At 38.6% G+C, this 21,324-nt stretch overlaps 1 pseudogene; it reads left to right on the top strand.

Annotated features, from left to right (window-relative positions):
* The first annotated feature begins 10,406 nt into the window (after positions 1 to 10,406).
* On the top strand, positions 10,407 to 11,127 carry LOC102493724 (methylsterol monooxygenase 1 pseudogene; annotated as a pseudogene).
* Positions 11,128 to 21,324: the final 10,197 nt, after the last annotated feature.

Here is a 21,324-nt window from a genome sequence, read left to right as displayed (position 1 = left end):
TATGTCTGTATTTCTTATGAAAAGTTCAAATATCATCACTGAAACAATTGAACAAACAGTTTTTCCTAATAATTAAAGCCATACTTTTTTTTTCCCTTGGGTTTAATTTTACCTTTATGCAGAGTTGTTGCTTTGATGTATCAACCACCTGTAATTCTTTGAGAGTTATAACAAAAGTTGCCATTCTTTAGCTAAAATGAAGTCTTTTTTGTTTAAAATGTCACATTGTATCTAAACACCAATTATATATGTGAGTATGATTTGTGTGTTTGCACACAAGAGTATGTTTGTGCATGTGTTTATTTGAACACACACATCTTAAGGTGCATTGTGTGGTTAAGCACATGGTGGGGGGGGGGAGGGCAGCCTGCACAGCTTAAAGGCCAGCCCCCTACTTCCTCGCAGCTATATGAATTTGAGCAGTCTTTTTTAACTTCTCACTTCAGTGTTGTCATCTTTCAGGAGTGTTGTTAGATTTAAATAAGTTAATATGTGTAGAGTACTTTGAACACTCAGTCCATAGTAGATACTTAATAAAATACCAGCTTGCTCGCTCTTTCTTTCTTTTTTTCTTTTTAGGTGTTTTTGTTTGTTTGGTTGGTTTTTGTTTTTTTGGTTTTGTTTTCCTATAGGGCACATATGCTTACTGGAGAGAGATTGGAAAAGGCAGAGAGAGGGAAAATGACAAATCACCTCCCCCAGGGGGGATGGCACACTGCATTCCCTTCTCCTCCATTCTCCTCTTACATTTGTGGGCACGTGCACACATATGCCTGTTGTGATTTTCAAGCCACTGAGGCTCAAACCACAGTCAGCCATGTAGTGTCCAGCACCTTAACCACCATGCCACCTGCTGGCCCCAGTACTATCTATTTTTTATTATCATCCTTATCTTATATTCGTTTATTCTATTTTATTCCTGAAGTTGTGTTATTTATACTAGTGCATTATTGAGTGATTCTTAAATATGTGTTTCGCTAATGTGGTATTAAAGATATGCCAACATACTCTCACTTGTATGTAAATTCTTTTAAAAAAGTTAAATACATAGAATCAAAGAGTAGAATTGTAGTTGTCAGAGCCCTCTGTAGAGGAAGAAAATGAAAAGAGATAGGTCACAGGCCACCAAGTTTCAGCTACGTATAATGAATAAGTCTAGAGATCTAATGTATAGCTGGAGGGCTATAGAAGTAATAATGTATCATATACTGAAATGTTGGAATGAGAGTAGATTTTAGGTGCCCTTACTACACACACACAAAAAGATAACTATGTGAATTAATAGATATGCTGATTTGCTTGACTGAGGTCATCATTTCACTATACGTGTGTGTGTAAATCATTTATCTATAAATCATATACATATCAAGACATCATGTTGTATACATTAAATGTTGACAGTGACAAATAAAAAAAATAAGAAAATAAAGATATGCCAGCAGTATGTTTTGACTTGTGACCACCTGAGAACCATATTTCTGGCTCTTACACTGCAAATCAAATGCAGTAAAATACATTCTTTTATTCATATGTAGACTGATTGCCCATCTCTATTCGGAGCCAGGAGTCATGGCATATTGTATATGTATATATTGTATATTTCCAAGAACTAGGAATGTACAGCTGTAACTGAAGTTAAGTGAAGGATAGATAAGATAAAGAAAAGTTTAGCTTTGTCAGGTCAATTATGCGAACTTAAAATGAGTTTTCTTTTTCAGGGGGCGCCCAGACCAATAGCCATGGAGCCTTGCGCGGGGAACAGAGCGGCTGTCCTGACTGTGTTTCTTTGTCTACCGCGAGGATCATCAGGTGCCCCTCCCCCTGGGCAGTCAGGTATGATGAGCAAAAGCCCTTAGCAGTTAAGCAAAAATAGCAAAAAGGAGAAATAAACAATCCCGCCGAACAACAAGTAGGACCTTTACAGGGTTCTAATTTAGAGTATGGTAAAATTTTATTAGAATGTGGACTTTTACCCAAATATTTAAAAATCAGCATTGCTGTAAATTTAGAAGTGCCAGTATTTATTTCTTATAAATACATGTTGAATCTGTGTGTCTTTATGTAGAACGTGCACATATATATATATATGGACTTACACACTCACACATGCATGTATGCACACTCCAATTCATAGTTATAGTGACAGTGAGACATCTCACTAGCAAGGCAACCGTGTTCTTGCCCCTTCTGACCAACTTCTGTCCTCTCTGTATGGGTATCATATCGGATCCCAAGTTATTTTTTTAATCATTTTTTATTATTTTAACTTTGCTTGTTTTGATTTGATCAGAGAAGGACAGTGAGAGAGAGAGAGAGAGGGAGAGAGAGAAGGTGCGATAGCAAGCCACCAGGTCCAGGATTTGAATCTGGTCAACCATATGGGAGTCCAGTACCCTTAACCACTAAGCCACCAATTAGCTTCCAGAATGTGAGACCGAGCTTCAGGACTCACCTGTGTCTTTGGACTCTTCAGTGGCATCAGAGGATGAAAGCTTGATGCAGCCATCTCACCATGTGTGAGAGATGTGCTGGCACACTCCCAGGACAGATTGAGTTTATCAGCTGGGGGAACCCTCTCCCTTTGATGGGCACATTCAGTTCTTTTTCTGGTTCTTCTTTTCCCACGCGAAAAGCATGTTTGGGATTTAGGGGTAATTGGATGTAACCTCTTAGAATGTGATGTCCACAGTCAAACATGCTCAGTGTTGAGAATAACTTGTAAATTAACTCCCAACCACACTTCTTCCTTTCTTTTTACATATCCTCATTCATCTATTTACAAATTTAAATTTTCCTGACTCCACATTGTTTTCTCTATCCAACTCCTGATGGCTTGAATGCTTTTTGAAGGCAAGTGTGGTTTCCAATCAGTCTTTCTCTTTAATTCCCCTTACGCATAAGATAAAGTGACAGAGATCTGACAGGTCCTCTGTAACCATAATTGATGAGGAACTGGCCTCTCTGCTTATTTTATACTTTCCTGCTTTCCTAGTTGGCTTTGTACTCGGTCTCATTTTCTTGATTTGTTTTCAACTAGACACACACACACACACAAAGGGAACTACATTACTTTATACCTTACAAATGTGAGATTTTTCATGTGACAGAATTTCCCCAGGTACGGAAGCAGAGGGTTTCCATCATTTTCAAACTCATCATTTGTGGTACCTGATGATCTCTTGTTGCAGGAATTCCTACCCAATGTTTACTTACAGATATTTATTCAAAGAAATAGACATTCTCTGCACCTTCTTACATGCTGAACTCAATGTCTCAGTCTTCTCCTTTCAGCACCACCCAGGTAAATGGGATGCAGTAAGTAGAGTACTTTGGCACTGGTCTGATAAGATAGGTAATTGTAGGTACTGTGCCCAGCTAATGGACATATTGTTTTAAAGCTGGGATGATTTCCAAAACAAACACTTTACTAATGAAACAAGCCTGTGTGATAGGTTCTTCTAGATCCTTGACAAGATGACTTACTGATGGGCAAAGTGAAAGCAACTGCCAAGGCTTTGTCCCTTTAACCTATAAAATCTCTTTTGACTGATTTAAAAGAACCAAGTAGCCCTGTGGACCGTTACCTCAGCTGTGTTCGCTTATAAATGCATTACGGTTACTAGAGACAGTGCTACCTCGGGTGCACATACTGCTGTACCCTTTACAAAGTGTTCTCCTGTTTTTCACGTTTCGTCCTCAGGACAAGGCTATGAGGTAGCTGCTATAAAACTCACCTTGTAAATGAGGGAAATACGAGGTGCAGAAAGTGCCGTATTTCTACTTTCAATGATTCATTGGGAGGGGGGAAGCCAATGCTAGAGTGTAGAGCAAAAAGGCAAAAAAAAAAAAACAAAAAAAAAACTTATTGCTAGTATTCCAGGTAAGCAGAGAGTTTCCCCTCCATCTCTTTATTTTAATTTTTGCCAAAGGGCACATGTATTTGGCAGAGAGACAAAGAGACAGAAACAGAGAAAGAAATGAAGAGATCATCCCCAAGAGGGATGATCACACCATAACCCCTCTTCCTCCGTTTTCCTCACCTTTTGGGATTTTTGGGTGTCACACATGCACACACTCACATGCACACACACACACACACACACACACACACACGGCATGTTTTTCAGACTGCTGGGTTCTAAAGTACTGCTTAGTTGGCTATGTGTGGTCCAGGCACCTTTACCATGCCACTAGTTGGCCCAAAGAGCTTATTTCTCTGTAATTAAACAGGCCATATCTTCACAAAGCCAAGAATTTGGGTAAGCATCAAAAATGCCTCCAGGGGTGATACATGTAGGCAAAACATCAAAATAACTCAACCATACTCACTACGAAGCCTGAAGATGGAACTACAAATAATACTTGTGAAGATACTTCAGTAGATACTTCAGGATGAATTTGTTTTTTGTTTTTCTAAAAAATAGAATTAAAAACTTCCAGGGCCATGAGACCAGCAGTTAACGTATTGGCTATGTCGCTGGACTTCCGTGTAGTCAATAGCAGTTTGAGTCCTGGACCCGGTGACGTACACTCAGGTGCGTGTGCGTGCATGCCCAAGATCCCAAGAGGTGAAGGGACTGCGATGTGGCCATCCCCCTGGGGGCTGATTTCTCACTTTCTGTCTCTCTGTCTTTCTCTGTCCTTCTGGCGAGTGCACGTGTCCTATAGCCAAAACCTCTCAAAAAAACCCCAAAACAAACAAACAAAAAAAACCTTCCAGGGCCAGCAGGTGGTGTAGAGGTTAAGGCAGCTGGATACCACATGGCCACTTGTGCAGTTTGAATCCTGGAGCCGGGGCTTGAGAATCATACTGGGCACATGCAAGAAGGAGGATGAAGGCGAAGGGATTGTAGTGTGACTCTCCCTCTGCGGGATAACTTCTCAGCCTGCCTCCTGCTGTCTCTTTGTGGCGAGTGTACACACCCTATAGCAAACCTTGTGTGTGTGTGTGTGTGTGTGTGTGTGTGTAATCTCCAGCTAGCCTTATAGAATCAGAAGTCTCTTCAATTCTACTTCAAAATACAGTATTGTCTCCTATCTGCATCTACTCTGAAAAGCATCAGAAACGTGACATATTGATGGATGGGTAGAAAGATGGGTAGATACATCATAAAGCAAGTAAAGTAAAATGTTAATGGTAAAATCTAGGTGATGAGAATACTGGTATTCATTATAAAGTTCCTTCACCTTTACTAGATGTTTGAATTTTTAATCACGAAATATTGTCCAACAATAAATAAAAAGTTCTTGACTTCAAAGGGAAAGCATAGGTAGTACTTGAAGAGAGAATTTTCTATTATCACCTAGATTTTCTTTGAACATGGCAAATAACACCAGTATACAAACTAAATTACTAATCTTTTTCACTCTTCATCAAAATATTTTATGTGTGCACAGCTAATTAAAACTTAAAGTAATATTGGGCCAACCAGTGATGTGATGGTTAAGGTGGATGGATCCCACATGCATGACCTCCAGTTTGAGATCCAGACCTAGCAGCTCAAGAAACACACTGGGCATGTGTGACTGTGTGCCCGACCCAAAATCCCAAAAGAAGGGAAAAATGGAGGGATTATAATGTGCCCATCCCTCATGGGAGAAGGTTCTTTCTCATGTTCCCCTTCTCTTTCTCCCTCATTCCTTGTCCCTCCCTGTCTTTCTCTGGTGAGGGGAAGAGAGGGACTTAACATAATATCATCCAAAATTTGAGTGGAGATACATTCCAATAGTTACTTGAGATTGAATTTTAGGAGGAAAATATTGACATTGGTTGTCTTATTGCTAGAGTTTGATTTATCTTACATCTTTTCTAAGTTTTTTTTTTATTGTGTTTTTTCCTCTATCATGAGCCAAAGAGTCAGAGACCCAGAGAGAGAGACATATAGACGGACAGAATCCTCAACAGAATCTTGATGCTGTGACCCAATCCCAGCTTCAGCCATCTCCATCTCATGGCCACACACATGTCTGGCCTACACAAGGAGGTCCTTGTATGAGAACCCAGAACCCTCCCAAGGAAATCAGCTTTACAGAGCACTGTGTTTTACTGCTGTGCTACTGTCTGGTTACATATTACAGTGCTTATTCTGTAGTTATCGGAGTGTACTGTACATAGAAAGCAGATCCTAAATGATTTTGATGTTGATGATGATAGGAGACCTGGAAAATGTGACCTTGAGCAGCCATTTCCATCAATGAGCCTCAGTTAACTTCAATAAAATGAGCAATTGGCTTAGAAATCAGTCACTGTACTCAAGCAGGCTGCGAGGTTGGGAGAATTGAAGAGAAGGTAGAGGAGGTGGAGTAAGAGCTTCACGGATCACTCCTGAAGGACAAAGTGCCGGAAGGACTCTCTTGGCTCTTAGATGTTTTTATGTCTCCAAATGTTAGTATAGCTACTCAGTGATTAATCAGCATTCATTATTAGATTAAAGTTCTCTCTCAAATTTTGCACAGTCTCAACATTTATCACTCCCCTTTTTTGAAATGTAGCTTCCTAAAAGTCACCTGCATTCCTTATCAGCAGAAAGGAGAGCATTTAAGAAAAGGATGAGTTTCAGGAGAGGGAGAAGGCAGAAGCAGCCCGTGAACATGGTAAAATTGTCTCAGAAACTGAATTTTAGCACTATAGAATGATTGATTCAGAAGCATGCAGTCATTCATTTGGCCATATCTTTTCAATTACAGTTAGTGATTTTTAAATATTTTTAAAATGGCATTGTCTTTGGACTTTATTCTCTTTTCACCAGCAACTGTTTCAGTAATATTTAGCAAGTGATGATTACACATGGCTCTTTTAGTGTCTGTCTGAAATATTTGAACTCCTTTTCCCTATGGCTGCTATCCTCCCAGAGGTCAGAAGAAAAACTCTGCAGATTCATCCCTGAGACTGCTCAGGCACTTCCTTTTTTTTTTTTTTTTTTTTTTAACATAATGAATTTAGATGCTTGTGAGCAATTCTCCCTTTAGGTGGCTTCAAATAGTAAAGTAAAATATATTATATAAGCTTTTTGGCATTCCTAGAGCTGGACTAATTAGGTTCTCTGCTCCCCCACCCAGTAGACCTGCTGCTACATTTTGTATTTTCTAGGAGCGATCACTGCCAACCACACCAGATTCTCTCGGGTTAATGTGGGATTACTGCTGTTGGCATATGTTCACTGTGAAGCCACTTTTCCTTCTGACCTCAGAGTGGCTGAAAGACTAACATCCCCATGAAAACAGGGCACATTAAGTAACTCTGCTGCGTGACACTAAACAACCAAGCATGTCTCCAATCACCCTGAATTGCATGGTCCCCAAGCATTTGAGAGTCACATTAAGATGAAATGTGGACAAAGTAAATAGAGCTCTTCAAAGGCATAAATTGAAAATGATAATGATTGCTGTCACTCCATGATGGAGGATTATGGATTTCATACTTTATAGATTCTTCCTAATGAGAAGCAGATTAACTTTTCTCACTGGATTACAAATCCCAATGGCCCAAATGCCCACTACTGACACCAAGCTGTGTGCTTTAACCAAAGGTTGAATTTCACCCTGATCTTGCCTCATGTGCGATTGATTAAAATACATAGACAAAACACTGAAATAACTCTATCATACTTTGTAATAATTTTATCAGTTAAGTTCACCTCTCAGTCTTCATAACATGTGGCAAGCTGTGGGTAGTTCATCATGCCCCTATTTCCGAAGGGAGTAGAAGGAAGCTCACGCCACTGTGATAAGATAGAACGTTCTCCACTATTTCAGAGATGGATTAGGAACAGACTCCAGGTCTCCTGGCTCTCAGTGAAGTATTCATTCCTCTGAAGCCAGTTTTTTAAGGCAAATTTCCATTTTACAGAAACCGCTGTAGTTTCTCTCTTCAGATTCTTATCTCCCGTAACTCTGCACTGTCTTCACACTTACAGAAACACATCTGCAGATCTAATTTTAGCACTCCCTTTGTTAGGTAAGGTTGGAATACGAAATAGAACCACTGAACTGCATCAAAACTTCATTACAAAAATATGACAAGTTACTTACCTTTTAACCTCAAATCCAAATATTCTTTATAGCCAATATATGTGTCTTCCTAAGGAAGAAAAACAAAGTAGTAAAAGAAAATACAAATTAGTCAGCGTCCAGAAATCTATAGAGAGAAAAACAGATGAATGAGATGATAGTTAGCAAATATGATTTTATATAAAAAAAGATATTTAAAAGACCCTAAAATTAACAATAGGAAAGAATCTCTTTTGTCCAAAATATAGTTATTGTAAATTTTCATTTGCTACATTATTCATTTAAGAAATACAAGTTGGGGCCAGCAAGTGGTGTGGTGGTTAAGGCACTGGACTTAGCTTCCTGTTTTCAAAGGCTAGTTCAAATGCAGCTCCCTATTCCATGAAGCCATTTCCGGTCACACCTCACCTCTCCATGCAAATGTAACCACACTTCCCTTGAAATCCCACAGGATTTGCTAGTTCACTTCTTCACTGCCTTCCATGCTATGTATGGATTTTTCTTCATCTTCCTTCCAGATAGTAAGCTCTCTGAGGGCATGGCTATGTCTTATTTGAATCCCTAGTTGCCAACAACTTCCTGGTACTTAGTAGTTTCATGATAAATATTTCCTTGAATGCAATTAATGACCCATATAACAGAATCATTTCATCAAAAAATATTTAGAAGAGAAATATACGTTTAGGTCATTGAAAAAGTCATGATGTATTTTTCTATGTTTCTCTATGCCAAAATGAGTTAAGACTTTCCCAACAACTATTTTATACATGCACGCACACGCACACGCACACACACACACACACACACACACACACACACATATATATAACTTTACTAGGTAAAATTTTACTTCAGGCCCATCATCTTGATAGACTGGCTTTTATGTCTTTATGATTCATATAGGATTCAAGTTATATATCTTGGGGACTAAAATCAAGCCTAAAACTGTATCTTTGATAGAATATATCTATTAAACTTAGTTGTTTAGATTTAAGGTTCAATAAAAATTGGAATATTAGTGAAAGATAACATAAAACAATAAAAACATTCATATTTCTCATGTAGCATATATTAAACCTATCATAAAGTTATTTCTTTTTCACTATTTAAACTAGAATTTTTTTCTTGATAATAACTTGGAAAAAACATTTATTTTAAATTTAAAAGAGCATAACACTATTCTCTCTTTTATGACCAGAAAAGTAAATGACTTTAAATCTTATGGAATAAATATCTACATATTAGTCAAACTCAGCTCACACAATCTCACAAAATATATGTGGAAAATAAAAAATATTAATTGTTGTAGTCATTATCATTAACACATACTATTGGTTGTGAATTATTCTATACTCTATATAATTCTTTGAATTATCATAACTCTAAGAATTTATCATGCTGCTTTCACAGAGGAGGAAAACGAACTTATGGATGGTAAGTACTTGCCAACAGCCACATAGTAAACTACTATGGAGTCAGAATTTAAAACCAGAAAAGTCTCACAACAAAGTGGTCTTTTCAGATTTTTTTCTTTTTTGTTTAGTTTTATCTATGGACAAAGACCACTAGCCACTTGCTTCTTGGAACAACACAGACTTTTTCTTTTACTGACCAGTGTCATTGTGAAGTGACATGGTCTTAGTCCTCCAATTTGAAATTCTGAATTGCTCACCATGTTATTGTTAATCAAGGGCAATTGATCAGGGTGTGAAGGAAACAAAGAAAATAAACAGGAGATAATTGAATACCAAACATACCTAATTAAACATACTGTGTGAGTGAGTTACCCCTAAAGGTTAACTTAGAACTTTCAAGATAGAGCAGGTCTAAACTGGGTGAGCCAGAGCGCAGTCCTCTCGAGGTGGTCCAGAATTATAAAACTGTCTCTGGAGATTAGAAAAAATGGCTACAAATGAAAGTATTAGCATCTTTAGTTCAGCATCCTTGGCTGTGGAGTATATACTCACTTTTGCCTGAGAATCCTTTGCAAGAACCATTTTAAAATGCTTGGAACTACATGTTGGATAATTACACAAAGTTCCAGATCACAACATGGGGACCCCTGATAGTTCATGAAGCCCTTTATTTCTTGTTCTCTTTACCTGGATTTTTATTCCAATTCATACCTTACCTGAAAAGATAAAAAATTCAAAAGGATAAACCAGAAACATTGCAAGGCCAATGGAAATGTTTTAAAATACTTCTTTTTAATCACTTTTGTATCCAGCTACCTTTGATTTGTGGAACCTATTATTTTACAGAGTTTTTCAGTATTCCTTATGATTGGGAAAGAATGCCAAGATGGTATATAGTCTTAGCAAGATGCTTCCATTTTAAAATGCTTGGAACTACATGTTGGATAATTACACAAAGTTCCAGATCACAACATGGGGACCCCTGATAGTTCATGAAGCCCTTTATTTCTTGTTCTCTTTACCTGGATTTTTATTCCAATTCATACCTTACCTGAAAAGATAAAAAATTCAAAAGGATAAACCAGAAACATTGCAAGGCCAATGGAAATGTTTTAAAATACTTCTTTTTAATCACTTTTGTATCCAGCTACCTTTGATTTGTGGAACCTATTATTTTACAGAGTTTTTCAGTATTCCTTATGATTGGGAAAGAATGCCAAGATGGTATATAGTCTTAGCAAGATGCTTCGGCTGTGCAGTCATTGAGGATACTTGGCACTATTTCTTGCATAGACTCTTATATCACAAAAGAATATATAAATACATTCATAAAGTTCATCATGAATTTCAGGCTTCATTTGGAATGGAAGCTGGATATGCACATCCTTTGCAAATCCTAATTCTTGGAACTGGATTTTCCATTGGAATCTTGCTTTTGTATGATCATGTCACTTTTCTCTGGGCATGGGTCACAGTTCGTTTGATAGAAAGTATTGATGTTCATAGTGGGTTTGATATTTCCCTCATTCCCCCAAATCTCATCCCTTTCTATGCTGGGTCTCGGCATCATGACTTCCACCACATGAACTTCATTGGAAATTATGCCTCGACATTTAGATGGTGGGATAGATTGCTTGGAACAGACTCTCAGTTTAATGCCTATAATGAAAAGATGGAGAAGCTTGGGGAAAAGACTGAATAAACCTTCTCATGTAAACCTTCTTGAAGGTATACATTTCCTGAATTGAAACCAGTAGCTAACAGTGCTTCTGGGGAACAGAAATAAGCATGTGTCCTGGCTGCTAAGTGATAAAATGAACATTAATAGCTTTTCAATATCTTCCGAGTGGGAACTTTTTCTACTTCACATACAAGTTCCGTATATGTAGAAATAAATAAATATATATTTAAATACAGTTTTCATGAAGGAGTTTTAAAGGCCATGTTTCTAACCTTACAGAAAGGTTTTAAGTAATGGAAGAAGTATTCATCTATGTCCTTTCCCCCAGTAATATATAGGCCTGGGGACCTATATATTAGGTGGCATGGTTAAGGCACTGGACTTTCACATGGATGACTGGGTTTGAGTCCCAGACCTAGTGGCTTGAAAATCATGCTAGGTGCCATGTACATGTGTGCCCAAGGTCCTGAGAGGAGAATGGAGAAGGGATTGCAGCATGGCCACACCCCATGGGGGTGATTTCTTACTTTCCCACTCTGTCAGGTATGTCAGGTAAGTGTATGTATGCTATGGCACAAATCTAAAAAAAATACTATAGGCCTCAAGTTGATAGTGGTCTTCTTGAATACAGGTCATTTCAGAAAAATGTTAATAGAAGTATTGGCCTTCTATTTAACTTATTTTTAGAGCTAGAGATCAAAATGATTGAGCCACATCATTTGATATAGTGAGTGATTAAAATTGCCAAATCAGGAATAGTCAACACTGAAAATTTCCACTCTTGCCTCAAGCTGACCATTCTTTTCTTCGAAGACTCTTTTGATTGTAATTCACTACTTACATCTGTAAATGAAACCATTTCTGAATTGATGTAAACGGAGAATTTTAGTCTGAAGATTTTTTCAAGTTGCTTGAATTTATTTTATTTTTTTGAAAACTTAAGGAGCTTTATTTCTGCTATTTACCCTTTCATTTTTTGTAAATCAGATTTTCATCATACTTCAAGCTGTAAATTGAAACTTTGTGAACTGAATTGCTGTATTTGTGCTGTGAGCTATTGAAATAAATGTCGTTTTTGTCTGGTTAGAAAAAAAAAAAAGAACTTTCAAGATAGAGCAGTTAGAAACCAGCGTACGTAAAAGTCCGAATGTGTGACTACGAGAAGTGAGACAGTCAGCTGTGAGCGCATGGCCAGCACGTTTCCCTGTTCTCTTTTATTCTCCCACCTACCACCCCTTTCAGCTATTTCTAGAATAGACTGATAAATAATTACTGTGGTCAATAAGAAAAATAGGCAGAAGTAAGACTCAACAATTCCACTTACAGACCAAAGGGGGAAATCAAATTTTGTTTGGAATCAGCAAGCTGCCGTTGAAACAACGAAATTACAAAATAGGATATTTGTGAGCAGGAGTAAAATCTAAAGTGTAAATCAGCCCCTCCCTCAGTATTTCTTATGATAACTGATACAATGGTCTCTGTAAAACTACTGAAGTTGTTGTTTCAATGAATTAAATAGCCTTGCTTTAAGTAGGTTTAGGGGAATTTAGTAAAAGGTTGCTACTCAGTCAGTTTGGGCTTCTACATGAAATGTAATATGCTGTGTAGCTTATACATGTATTTCTCTCAGTTCTGGAGGCTGGGAAGTGAAAGAGCAAGATGCTTGGCAGGTTTTGGTGTCTGGTAAGGGATTTCTTCTTGGTTTGCAGATGGTCACTCTTGTTGTGTTCTCATGTGGCAGAGAGAAGGGGTTCTAGTTTCTTCCTCTTTGTATAAGACAAAAGTTCCAGATGGGGCTCCACCCTCATGACCTGTCTAAATCTAATTACTCCACCCCAGAGGCCTCACCTTCAAACACATCATTAGGAATGAGAGATTCAACATGTCAGTTTGTGAGGGCCACACTCATTAAGTCCATAGCAGCTGCTTTCTGCATTGAACAAGGATGGATGGGTGATCCTGAGTGTCAGAGACTTTTTGGAATTTGAGAGATGGCCTTAGAAATCATCTGGTTCTACCCAACATGTTTGCAAAAGAGAAACCTAGAGAGTCAAACATGGGGAGAGACTTGTCTATAGTCAAAGAGTTTGTAGCTGAGCAGAGTCTAGAGCCAGGGTCTCTGCATTGCTCATGCAGGGAAGGACTTGACCACTTCTTCCTTATTGCACTGAGTTGCAAAATACAACCAGAAGAAGAAAATCATAATTCACCTTTTACTAGCAGGCAGCACTGTACGTACGCTGCCACACAGGGCAGACAAAGAGAACTCCCTAGTTTCACAAAGGAACACTAACTGGCTTGGGAAAATATGTCTCTTTACCAACAAGTTTTCCAAAATGCTAAAATGTGTACAAGGTGCCTTGGAGATTCCTTCTTCCCGCATAAACACTTTTTATGGGAACCACCTGAAAGGGCGGGGGTCACCTAGCAAATCCAGGGCACGGATGTTCAAGGTTTTGGTAAAAATTCCATGGCATACTGACAGCTGGTATAATTTCAAGTCCCATCATTTATTGTAAAATGGTGCCATAGTATCTACCAAAGGCATTTTGAACATGAATATCCCTTTATTCTTAATAAATCCCAATGGAGGAGCAAGCCCCAGCAGTAGTAATGAAATTCTAAAATGAGGTAAACATTGATTATAATTATGTTAACTCTTTAAGGCCCCAGTGATCTTTCTCTAAGGACTTTTAGTGGAAAAGTTAATGGTTTTCCAAAAAGTGAGTAATTTATCTCATTTTGTCCATCTTATTTATAAATGAGCACAGCCCCTACAAGCTGAACAGAGGTCCCTAACTGAGGGGTAGCATCTCTAGGGCCATCGAGCATTGGCAACAGTTACAAGAAAGCTCACCCGCTTCGTAAGAACTGGGACTTAAATTGGTCCAGAGAACCCTAGGTGGTGGTTTGAGGAGCTCTTCATGATCCTGGGAATCATCATTTAGAATTCTTGTCCCCTGAACTTATTGTCTGATATTATTTTGAATTGAACCTTGATGCCCCTAAGAATCTGGCTGCAGTGACCACGCAGTCAGTTCCATTTATTCAACAAGCCAGGCAAGGATCATCAGATCGATGACACGACTGTGCCATCTGCCTTCCCCTTGTTCACCATCATAATGAAAAATGACTCCTTAAGTGTTCCATGAGGCAATTAGTCCTGAAGGCAAAGCTGTAATGGGGAGAGGCCGAGCTACATTTGTATTCAAAACTTTACTGGTAAAATGGAAAGGAAGTTGTTGTCCATATTAATAGATATATGAAGTGTATAAATGGAGCAATTTGGGATTATTCTATTTATGCATAATATTATACAACTGCAGAAACACAGAGCTAGGAAGGGCAGTGAAATGACATCTGACTCCTCCAACTGCTTGCAGCCCCAGCTGGTGACCCTATCCGGAGTCATCGTGGACAGACAGACTGTTCTAAAGACTACCCCGAAAGGCATGCTCATAACTTCCGGGACTAATTCATCCTGTTATTTAACTGTCTTCGCTGCAATTTGATCCCATTTTCTTTTGTTCTCTGTCTTCTTGTTCTCATCTCTCCAGAAATAGAGAGAACAGCTGATTGTGCTCTTTATAATCCATCACGTGGTCGAAGGCAGTTTTCAAATCACCTCCCAGCTCTCAGTTCAGGTTTAATGCAGTCCTCCCAGTTTTTCTTCTGTGCCTCGAAGAGCCTGTCGTCCAGCTTGGGGCATCTGGTGACTCTCAGGCTGCTCTTCAACCTTTCCAAATATTATTAGTTACAAAAACCATGGATGGAAAGGGATTCTCCAGGTAGTTCTATCCTTTTGTTTGACAGTTGAGGAAGCAGATTCACCTGAAGAGTGCCTCTGAGTCCAGTTACTGCTCCTTGGCAGAATAGGCCCAGGAGCCCCTCAGACTTTACTCTTGCCTTCTATTTCTCAGTGTCCAGCCTCTCTTAAAAAAGATTATTATTTTTATTTACTCATTTATTTTAATTTGACCAGAGAGGGACAAAATCAGAGAGAGAGGGGGAATGTGAGAAAGCAAGCCGTCAGGTCTGGGACTTGAACCACATTCGGCCAAGTGGGAGTCCAGCAGCCTTAACCACCAAGACACTTGCTGGCCCCACAAGCCTCTCTTTAAAAGGCACCTACCCTGCACTGCTGGCTTCTCTCCCACTTGCATTTCAATAGATTCTTCTGTCCCTTCCTGACCTATTCAAGCCCTTTTGTATTTTGTATTTATGCCCACTGTTTTTCTTACACAGGAAGAGAGAGAAGTCAGTTTCTCTGATGTTGCAAGGTCATTTTTAAAGTTTAATCCTGTCATTTTAAACACTATTCTTGTGCTCTGTGACCTATTATTCGATATTATTTACAAATATGATTTTAGGTAAATGTTAAATGCCTCATAGTGCTTGACTCCAAAGTGAATTTTTAAGACAGCACTCACTTATGAAAGCACCATAGGTCGCTCTGTTTACATGTACCAGTCCCTCCGCCTGGACTGCCCTCCCCATCAGTCCCCCTTCACACACCTCCCCTTTTTCAAGAGAATTTTGTTTTTTAAGTATATTTCCTTCCAGAGAGAGAGAAAAAAAAAAAGACAGACAGACCAACAGGAACCCTTGACAGAGTCTTCATATTGTGAATCTCCTTCCAGCCCTGTGAGCCATCCCAGGCTCAGGGGCACATCCGTGGACATGCCCAGCATGTGAAGGATGCCAACCTGGGAACCTTCCCAGCAGTCTCTAGCATCCTACAGTAGCTCCCCTACAGCTTCAGCAGCGCCCCCTACAGCTACAACAGCCCTACTGCCTACACTACCACAGCTAAGCCACACCAAGGGAATTTCTAATTCGGGGTCATGGCCTCTGTAACCCTTGTCTCTCTCTACCCACCCTCAGTCCACTTCCTTAGGTTTTCATTTACTAGAATACAGCATTTGTTATATTATTTCCATCTCACCCAGAAAAGCTAAGAGCAGGTATCTTATTAGTATACCCCTCAGGCTAAATGGTGCCTAAAGCATAGTAGAAGGTCAGTATATTAGTTAATGATGCTCCTTGCTTCTCATACTCACTTGTCCCTCTTGGTGCTAACTTCCCAGAGCCAACTCTTAATCTAACTGAATTCATCTGCTTTTGGCTATTCTTGGTCATGTACTTGGTATATGCATTTTGCTGTAAATAAATTCTAGATGCTTCTCAGGTTTTAAAAATAAAAATAAAAAATCTCTTTAATCTCTGGTGTAAAATTTGCTTTTGAAATAGAATTGAGAAGTTTTTTGAAGTTAAACTGATTCATCACCAAAGACCTCTTGTTTCCACCCCACTCTAGAGACCTATTTGTCATAAATTTTCTTAGTCATTTTGCAATATGTGATTATTTCTATGTTAAACAGGTTCCTTTGGGTCTTTTGTTCTGTTTTTTTTTTTTTCTGTATAAAAATGTTCACTTTGATGTTTTGGTCATTCATAAGATTGTTGTTGGACATTTCTAACACCATTCTTTTTCCTTTATTACAAATGAGTATTCTGGGACCAGCAGATGGCATAGCAGTTCTTTTGCTGGACTCCCACATGGTTGACCATGGTTCGAGTCCCAGAAACAACAACTTAAAACTCAGTTTAGGTGCATGTGCATGCATGCCCAATATCCAGAGAGGAGAATGGAGGAGAAGGGATTGCAGCATGGACATCCCCCGGGGTAGTAACTTCTCACTTCCTGTCTCTCTGCCTCTCTCTGTGTCTCTGGCAAGCACATGTGCCTTATAGTAAAAAATCTCTCTCTATAAAAAAATGAGTATTTCACAAGCTCCTGTTCATTCTCGATGCTTTAAGCTGGATCGGCGTCCTTACCTCTCTTAGTGACTGAGTGTGAGTTATACTCTGCTTCTGCTGCTGGAACCATCCATTTACAGATTTTTCTGATGCTTACTTGGCAGCTTGGCTTCTACATCCTTTGTTTCAGGTATTTAAATCACAGCTGTTCTTTAAGACAGATTTTTCAAACACGTTGAAAGTCTATTTTAAGCATTATTTGTCATTAGCCTTTCTCTTGCATGTAAAATCCAGTCAGTCTTTTTAAACCCGTCTTATGCCTAGTGCCTTATAATTTATGTTCTTTCTCTTCTTTTTCATTCATTCTTTTTTTTTTTTTTTTAATTTTTGTTAGCAGGCACATGTGCTCTCCAGAGAGAAACTACTCACAGGAAATGGTCACACTACAATCCATTCTCCCCCATTTTTCCATCCTTTGGGGATTTGGGGTACACATGCATAAGCACCTGGCATGTCTTCCTAGCTCCCAGATTCAGAACTCAAACTGTATGATTGGCCATATGGGATCCAGCTGCCTTAACCACAAAGCCACGGGCTAGCCCAGTGTGTATTCTATCTCCCTTTCTATCTCAGTGGATCACTAGTCCTTGCATTATTACTTTTCACTGGCCCCAACCCTTCAGACTCATCATCTTGTGCTAGGCTTCTTAGGTGACTTGCAGTCCTATTAGTGTACTCATAAATTCCACTTGAATACTCTCTCTTATTTTATTTTATTTTTTGTTTTTCGGCATAAGGTGCATGTGCCTCCCATGGGTAGAGAGAGAGAAAGTGAGAAATTGCCCCCCAGGGAGGATTGCCACATCACAGTCCCTTCTCTAACATTCTTCTCTCCGGATTGTGGGCATGCATGCACACATGCCTGGTGTGATTTTCAAACCACTAGGTTTGAGACACAAATCTTGGTTGGCCATTTGGGAGTTCAGTGACTAGACCACTATGCCACCTGCTAGTCCCTCATTTGAACTCTTTGTGCATCTTTTACCTATCCCGACAACCTTTTTTTCCACCTGTATTCAAAATATTTCTCAGAAATGCAAATTAAAACAGGACTGACTTTCTGTCTTAGTCGGTTATTGCGTGGCTAATAGAAATTCCTGATCCTGGGTGATTTATAAATATAGGTTTATTTGACTCACAGTTCTGATGGCTGGAAAGTCCAAAGGTATAGGGCTAGCATCAGGCCAGCCTACTTTACTGACAGAGCTATTGTATAACTGAAAGAGGTAGAGACAATGGCAGGTTCATGCAGAGAGAGAAAGAGAGAGAGAGAGAGAAACTGACCTAGGGGTAGCCCTCTTCCTTACATAACAAGCCCCTCTTTCAAGAACTAACCCCTTCTCATAAGAGCTGGAGCTCAGTGGGTCTTGCAGACATTATTAATCCATCTATGAGAGTGATGCCTCAATGATTGAATAGCCACCCTCCAAGCCTCAAATCTACAAAGTCTTATCACGCCCAACACCATTACACTGGGGAACAAATTTTAAAACATGAACCTTTGGAAGGCAAACCATTATTCAAACCATAGCAGATACCACTTCTCACCTGTCCTTTTGGTGAAAAATTAAAAAATATAACAGCAAATTGTTGGTGACTATGCAACTGGCACAGCCCTGATAGAGGGGAATTTGGAAATGCCTATCAGAACTGCACATGTGCTCTACCGATTAAGACTTCCCATTTGTAGGAATTGATCCTCAAATATTCTTCTAACATTATTAAAATACATGTGCATTGGTTATTTTAGCATTTTTTACAATAAAAATATCGGTAACAATCAAATGACCATAGTAAAGTAAATTGCGGTATATCCTCAGACTACAGTGCACCTGTGAGAAAGAATGAAGATCCTGTGAGCTTATATGAAATTATTTCCAGAATATGTTGATAAGTGAAAAGGTAAAGGAAGGTAAAAAGAGTATACAGAGTATTTTATCTTAAAGTAAGAAATGGGAGATATAAGACCTCAACAGATATTTACTTATTTTTGAAGAACATGTATAATAAAGCTAAACCAACTATGAAGATGATTACCTAGAGGACATAGAGTAGGAATAGAGTACAAAAATGAGGTTATGAGAGGAAGTAAAGGGGATGAAGAGGGAGTAATACTCCGTTGATGGTACCTTTTTGTATGACTGACTCATAGAAATTTTGTGATATTTCACATGCTCTGAAAATATATAAATAAAATTAGGTTGGGGACCAGCAGTTAGCGTAATGGCTATGTCACTGAACTCCCATGTAGTCGACTATGGTTCGCATCCCGGACCTGGTGGCTTAAAACTCACACCAGGCACGTGTGCGTGCATGCCCAAGATCCTGAGAGGAGAATAGAGGAGAAGGGATTGCGGTGTGGCCATCCCCCCAGGGGGTGATTTCTCGCTTTCTGTCTCTCTGTCTCTCTCTGTCTGTCTGGCGAGTGCACGTGCCCTATACCAAAAACCTCTAAAATATATATACATATATATATTATAAATATTATATATATATACACACACACACACACACACACACGTATGTGTGTGTGTGTGTGTGTGTGTAAAAAATCAGGCTGTGGGAGAACCCAGAATGGAATACAGACCCTAGAAAATGAAACTAATTGTACTCCAAATGAATAAATAAGTATGCAGAGGGGATAGGAAAGAAAAAACAACCTAAGTAACTAGAAAATTATTGTTTTGACTGTATACCATAAGGCTAAAGGAAACAACAAAAAATCTATTTACAAATGTACTAACTACAAACGGGTTAGCAATTCTGATACTACGTTAGGTCTGTACTAGGACTTAACAGAGTGAATGTATTTACAGTGGATAATGAGCTCAAAGATTCCCACTGTCATAGGAAAAAAAGAAGAAGAAGAAGGTGAGAAGACTAGAATGAATCCAGTAATGTGGAATGGAATTAGAGGGGTCTCATTCACAAACAGGTGGCTATATATAGAAATGTGGATTTGTACATATGTTCCTTAGCTCTGTCCACTGAGAGGGTCTAAAAGCAGGGATACCTCAGTAGCAATGAACATACTTAGCACCCATGTCTTGGTTTTTTAACACTATTCATCAATAAAAGGAACCAGGACTTGTGAGCAAATGGCTGGTTCTAGGGTTTCAAAGGGAAAACACGAGAAGAGCCTGAAACATCTCTGGTTCCAGAAAGTAAGCGCTCCAAAAATTATGAAGAACACAAGAGCCAACCTGAAGAAGAAGATAATGGCCAAAGCTGAAACAACTTAGACAACAAAATAAATAAGCGTAGTATTGGATTTAAAATAAAAGAATAAATTAAATACCTATGAGTCCACACTAATATAAATACATGTTTGAATAAAGAGGTGGAAGGGGCATCTCTCTCTTCCTTGCAATTGAATTCTAATTAAGTAGCATAGAAATAAGAGAAGTAGAAAAATCCATTGGACAAAAAAATCAGTAACTACCAAATGACGGTGCATAGGAAAGTAGTAAAATAAATTATGGTATATCCTCAAATAGACTACAGTGTACCTGTGAGAAAGAATGAAGATCCTGTGAGCTTACATGAAATTATTTCCGCAATATGTTGATAACTGAAAAAAGTGAAAGAAGAAAAAAAGAGTATATAGAGTATTTTATCTGAATGTAAGAAATAGGGGATATAAGACCTCTACAGATATTTACTTATTTTTGAAGAAGATGTATAATAAAGCTGTGGTAGTAATTGTTAAAGGCATGAATCATTGATGGAGTCCAAAATCAATGGGTCAAAATATGATGTAAAAGAAACATATTTGCATAGTCTCAAAGCAGCTTCCTAAAAGATATCCATTGATTGCAAAAGAGGAAGTAGTAAATTTACAGTGGAGAGAGCAGGCTGACGTGGCATTGCCCAAGGTCAAGGTGAATATAACCTATAACACATCTAGAAATCACAAACATCATGACATGTTGCACTAACAAAAGGAAAACATCATTCTGCGATATTCTTGTCAAATGGATAGCACCAGTGTAATCATGAGAAAATATCTGATGAATCCAGGTTAGGGACCAGACTACAAAACAAAATGACCAGAATTATTCTTCCATAATGTCAAGATAAAGAAAGACTGAGGAACCAACACACAACTGAGACTGACATATACTTTCATTAAATGACATATCTGTGACATATACATGAATTAAATCCTGGGCCAGAAATAAAACATTAGTGAAAAAACTGCTATAACTCAAATAAGGTCTATAGATGAGTCAATGATATTATGCCAATGTTCATTTCCTGGTTTTGATTATTATACTCAGATTATATGTACCATCATATCATTAGGGGAAGCTGGGTAAAGGGCAGATGAGAACTCTGTACTCAGTAGTTCTTTAAGTCTGAAGTTATTTCTTTGTTTTTTTGTTTGTTTTTTGTTTG

The sequence above is a fragment of the Tupaia chinensis genome, unplaced genomic scaffold (assembly GCF_000334495.1).
Source record: "Tupaia chinensis unplaced genomic scaffold, TupChi_1.0 Scaffold000069_1, whole genome shotgun sequence".
NCBI classification, from domain to species: Eukaryota; Metazoa; Chordata; class Mammalia; order Scandentia; family Tupaiidae; genus Tupaia; species Tupaia belangeri.
This window is presented reverse-complemented; position numbering and strand designations above follow the sequence as displayed.